The sequence below is a fragment of the Pangasianodon hypophthalmus genome, chromosome 4 (assembly GCF_027358585.1).
Source record: "Pangasianodon hypophthalmus isolate fPanHyp1 chromosome 4, fPanHyp1.pri, whole genome shotgun sequence".
Classification (NCBI taxonomy): Eukaryota; Metazoa; Chordata; class Actinopteri; order Siluriformes; family Pangasiidae; genus Pangasianodon; species Pangasianodon hypophthalmus.
The window spans coordinates 29076772-29082994 of record NC_069713.1 but is presented as its reverse complement, the minus strand read 5'-3'; positions in this window follow the sequence as shown (position 1 = coordinate 29082994).

Here is a 6223-nt window from a genome sequence, read left to right as displayed (position 1 = left end):
TTTTACTGCTTTAGTGGGTGAGGAGGTCAAATGGGGTGTTTTACGTGTCCGGTGTCTACTGTAGGGCAAATGTGAATGGCTTTACCACTGAGGTGACACTCAATCACTCTGGCATTTCCTGAAAGGTTAACTTTGTTCATAAAAGTCCAAGAGTAATTCCAGAAACACTGAAACCGCATGCTAAAGTGGTGTAGTGAGATTGGGAGTACCAGTGGAGCTAGCTTTATTAATTCTCTATGTGTCATTGTGAATAATTCAGTCTTTCTGAACTAAGGAATCACTAAGGTGAATGAATCGGTATCAGTTCCTGCCATCTTCCTTTTTTTTTTTCCTCTTCCTTCCTTCCTTCCTTCCTTCCATCTTTCGGTTATGACCGTGATGACCCTTTTGCATTCAATGGATCATTGTTTGAATTAGTGAATCTTTTGTTCATGACCATAACTCACTCCTCTCTCATTCAGCAGGTCAGTGTTTGAATCACTGAATCACTGAATCATTCAATCACAACAGCGATTCAATCATATGTTGTTTAGTGGATCTGTATTAGAAGCTTTGTTCGCAAGAAAGATTCACTCATTTGTCATTCTGTGGATCAGTGTTTGAGTCAGTGAATCTTTTTGGTTGTAACCAACTCATCTGTCATTTAGCATATCACTGTTTGAATCAGTGAATCTTTTGGTCATGGCAGAGATTTGCTCATCTCTTGTTCTGTGAATCAGTGCTTGAATCACTGAATCTTTTGGTCTCATGAGAGATTCACTCATCTGTCATTCGGGGATTGAGTGATTGAATCAGTGAATCATTTGGCCACAAAAAAGATTCACTCATCTGTCATTCCGGGGATCAGTGTTTGAGTCAGTGAATCTTTCTGCCATGACACAGATTCACTCCTCTCATGTTCAAAAGCAAGAGTTACTCCTCTTGTTCAGCATGTCAGTGTTTGAATAAGCAAACCTTTTGGTGCCAAGCAAGATTTGCTGTTCTGTCATTCAGTGTTTGAATCAGTGAATCTTTCAGTCATGGCCAAGATTCACTTCTTTCAGTGAGTCAGTGTTTATCGGTAGTCAGAGAATATTCCAGTCAAGACAGAAGTTTTCTCCTCTCTCATTCAGTGGATCAGCATTTGATTCAGCGAATCTTTCTGTCATGACCCAGATTCTCTCCGATCTCATTCGGTGGGTGGATCAGTGCTTGAATCTGTGAATCGTTAACTGAGATTCACTGATCTGTTGTTTAGTGAATCAGTGTTTGAATCAGTGAATCTTTTTCTTATGACCGAGATTTGTTTCTGTCTCATTCATCAAATCAGCGTTTGAGTCAATGAATCTTTCAGTCATGGGTTTTAAGGCATGTGTTTGAGGCACATAGTGATGTCATACGATGTACTATGCAATTGGCTAATCAAATATAACTTAAGCTTCTCCCTCCCATTTGGGGAAAAGTGTTAAGAACACCAATTAAAATTATAGACAGATAGAGATCTTCTCCTTTACTGTGCATTTATGGAGAGTAATGAAAAATTATTTCCTGTTTCCCTCATAATTAACAGTGCAGTAAAGCGGAGCACAGCCAAAGGGATCTTAGCTGAGCCAGTGATCTGAAAGTGTTTTACATTTATTGGCGAAATCATAACGACGTGAAGTCTGAAAGTGGGTTTCTGTTAGCTGTAGTTTGTTTTCCACAGCAGCCGACGATGCAGACACACATTTCTTAAATATGAACTGAGAATTGGATAATTACCCCTTTAGGGATGAGCAAAATATATTTGTGCTGAAATGAAATTAGCAGAACTGAATAATCAGAAGCCAGCAGAACAATTCCTAGGCAGGAAATATGTACATATATATATATATATATATATATATATATATATATATATATATATATATATACACAATGTCTCTGTGTGTGTGTGTGTGTGTGTGTGTGCGTGTGTGAATTTCACAGAGGCCTCTGGTGCACTGCAGGTTTTCATCTGAACATATAGGATTTTGGATTAATATGAAGGAGAATATCAGGGAGAGGCATGAGTGATTGAGTGGGTAGGTGAGTAAATGAGTGGGTGGGTGAGTGTGAGTGAGTGAATGTATGAGTGAGTGATTGAGTGGGTGGGTGAATTAGTGAATGAGTAAGTGAATGTATGATTAAATGAGTGAGTGGGTGAGTGTGAATGAGTGAGTGAATGTGTGAGTGAGTGAGTGATTGAGTGGGTAGGTGAGTAAATGAGTGGGTGGGTGAGTGTGAATGAGTGAGTGAAAGTGTGAGTGAGTGATTGAGTGGGTAGGTGAGTAAATGAGTGGGTGGGTGAGTGTGAATGAGTGAGTGATTGAGTGGGTAGGTGAGTAAATGAGTGGGTGAGTGAGTGTGAATGAGTGAGTGAAAGTGTGAATGAGTGATTGAGTGGGTAGGTGAGTAAATGAGTGGGTGGGTGAGTGTGAATGAGTGAGTGATTGAGTGGGTAGGTGAGTAAATGAGTGGGTGAGTGAGTGTGAGTGAGTGAGTGAAAGTGTGAGTGAGTGATTGAGTGGGTAGGTGAGTAAATGAGTGGGTGAGTGTGAATGAGTGAGTGAAAGTGTGAGTGAGTGATTGAGTGGGTAGGTGAGTAAATGAGTGGGTGAGTGAGTGTGAATGAGTGAGTGAAAGTGTGAGTGAGTGATTGAGTGGGTAGGTGAGTAAATGAGTGAGTGGGTGAGTGTGAATGAGTGAGTGAAAGTGTGAGTGAGTGATTGAGTGGGTAGGTGAGTAAATGAGTGGGTGGGTGAGTGTGAATGAGTGAGTGAAAGTGTGAGTGAGTGATTGAGTGGGTAGGTGAGTAAATGAGTGGGTGGGTGAGTGTGAATGAGTGAGTGAAAGTGTGAGTGAGTGATTGAGTGGGTAGGTGAGTAAATGAGTGGGTGGGTGAGTGAGAATGAGTGAGTGAATGTGTGAGTGAGTGAATGAGTGTATGTGTGAGTGAATGAGTGAATGAGTAAGTGAATGTATGAGTGAATGAGTGGGTGGGTGAATGAATGAGTGAACGTATGAGTGAGTGATTAAGTGGTGAGCGAGTGAACGAGTGAGTGAATGAGTGGGTGGGTGAGTGATTGAATGAGTGGTTGGGTTATATAGTGACTTTCTGTGTATGTGAATAATTTGAATAAGTAAATTGAGTAACTGATTTGCTGACTTATTGTATGAGTGATTTTGATCAGTAATTTGCAGAATAAGTGACTGAGTAAGCAATACGCTGAGTGAATGAATGAGTGAGTGATTTACTGAGTGAATGAGTGATTTGCAGAGCATCATTGAGCAATTTGCAAAGTGAAAGTGAATGAGTAAGTGAATAAGTGATTTGCTGAGTGAGTAAATGAGTAATTTGCAGAATAAGTGCATGAGTTAGCAATTTGCTGACTGAGTGAATAAATGGGTGAGAGAGTGAATGAAAGAGTGAGTGAATGGGTGAATGGGTAAATCAGTGAGTGAGTGGATGAGTGAGTGAGTGGGTGGGTGAGTGAGTGAATGAGTGAGCAATCTGTTGAGAAAGTGAGAGATTTGCTAAGAGATTGAATGAATGAATGAATGAATGAATGAATGACCTGCTGAGTAGTGATTTGCTGACGGAGTGAATGAATGAATAATTTGCTAAGTAAGCAGTCTGTTGAAGGAATGTCTGATTTACTGAATGAATGAGTGATTATCTGAGTGAGTCAGTGAATATCTTGCTGAATAAGTGAATGAGTGACCGGTTGAGTAGCGACATGCTGAATGAATCAGTGAATAATTTGCTGAGTTGTCACTATATATCATTACTGTACAATTAGATCTTATATTACATTCGATGTGGGATTGAAAAGTTTTACTTGATTGTTTAATTTACGCTGAGGGGTTGACGTGAAAATGATTGACCCACCGTGTGACTGAGTGATTGATGCATTGGTTTATGAATGAATGAATGAATGAAGAATAAATAATTGTGAAATGAAATACATAATGTGCAATGGATCACAGCAGATGCCTCAGAGTCTTGTTAGTGGGAAAGATGGAATCTCAGAAATCCTGCTTCTCTCATGCACTAAGGCTCAGCTCAAAGACTGAAAATTGGCACAGTCACTTTTTTAAGTGTGTTCAGGAAACACTGCAGTAGCTCGATCTCTCTTATCTACCTCAGCTGTTAGAAAAAAACATACTGAGCTGACTGACTGGATACACACACACACACACACACACAAACATACACACACAGATCAAAATGGCTCATGAGATTCTGGTTAGCAATGCTGCTGTTGTGCTGGACCTCTGGGAGTGGAAATTCACATATAGGTAGACAGATGAAATTCATCATCGCTGTCCAGTTATAGTCCTATTTTAGCCTTTCATCAATCTCCATGGTAGCCTTGACATCATATATTATCCCCTTGGCTTGAAACACACCATTATGGGCAAACATTCCTGATCCTGTGTGTCTCAAGCGGTATCATAATACACACACAATGTGTGTCTTCACATCACTCTGATTTACACTGGCACATTTCTACCAACCAAGGTCAGAGGTGTCTACAAGAATTAATGCAGCTGTCAAACTTCTTTTTTTTTTTTTTTTTTTTTGGCCTCTATTTTTTTTTTTTACATGAAACTATCCCTACCCAATCTGGTTTGCTTGTTTTCTGTTTTCTTGTTTGACAGTCTCTTCGTTACTTGTTTCAGACTTTGTTGGTGGTCTTTTTTGGATTGGATGTTAGCCAGTCTAATAAAACAAGAGCTTTTCTCAATTGATTACAGGGATAAAAGAAAAAAATGTTATCACAACATAACATCAGTGCAGTCAAAAAGGCTAATGTTAATGCAAATAAGTGTACATATGTTATCATACATTTATATTGCTAGCTACTTTAAGCTTATGTTTTTGTAACAAATGTTTATAGCTAGCTCATGTTATCATACGATACAGAAATACTGATACAATTCAGTACATCATTCGAGGTAAACGTAGCACTCAAATGACAAAAGAAATTGTTTCATGCATTTTTATGCTGTCTATGGCGAGTACGTTACTATATTAAAGTTCCTCCTTTAACGCAAGTTGACGTGCTTAGAGTATTCTTGAAACACATAAGGCAAATTTAAACTGTTTATGTCAGAAATGGGAAAAAAATGTCTGAAATTTCCTATTGTAATTGTTTAAAAAATTGTGTAAAAAAATCGTAAAAGTTTTGTTTCAGATTTGACGTTAATTAAACGTAACTTTACTAGTTCTGCTTAAACGGATAAAACATTTTTATGTTTTAGTTACCAAACAAGTAAGGAGTGTGACATCATCTTTCGTCAACTAAAAAGCATTAGCATACATATGAAGAGAAGAACAAAGAAAAATATGTGGATTCTCCTTTAGAAGTCTTAAAAATGGCCAATTATAATGTTCAAATTACATGATAAATTTCTGAATGTGCGTCCTTTTTTTCAGCTAGCTAACCTACCTAGCTAACATATATACCTAAATACAAGCTAAAGGCAAGAGTGTTTGTTTTGTTACTACAGTGTAACTTGGAGAACATTTTCTTCTGAGAAAGACAAGACAATTCTTTGCATTCATTATGTGTCTCAATTTACATACTATAGCTAACTTTCCATCGACTTCATGAACATAACGCAAGCGATAAAATGAAAATGCAATCGTTTAATAATGTAGTTTGTTAATATATGGAAAACTCAAATCTGTAAAACATTTTTCACAAAAAAAAATCTCTTGGATGGAAACCTTGGATGAAATTGAGATAAGAAATGTCATCTTACAGTTGTCAAATAGTTATAATATGGTACTACTAATGGCTAATATTGGAATTTGTTCTGACTTTCCTTAGCTAGGTTAGCTGAATTAGCTAGCTAGGAATACCCTCTCATGGTAGCTAGTTATCCTGCTAAGTCAGGAATCTCTTAGCTTTTGTCACTTTCATATTTCAAACTTAGGAACATTAAAAAGTCTTGCCTAAGGACCTGCCTGACATCATATGGAATGCTAAAAGCTGATAGAGGAACCTGAGGGAATGTGAAAGCTGAGGTTAGAAATACGCTGTCTTCATCTTTCCACATTCTCATCTCCTCTCGCAAGTTTCCAAAAAAAGGTTTCTGGGCTCATTTTGCTCTTCGAACAACTTTGCTTTCCAAATGATTCACCAATGGCAGAAGCTTTAAACGCCTACTCTGACCTCTATCCCTGCCTGATGGACAAGTCTGGAATTGTTTTAAA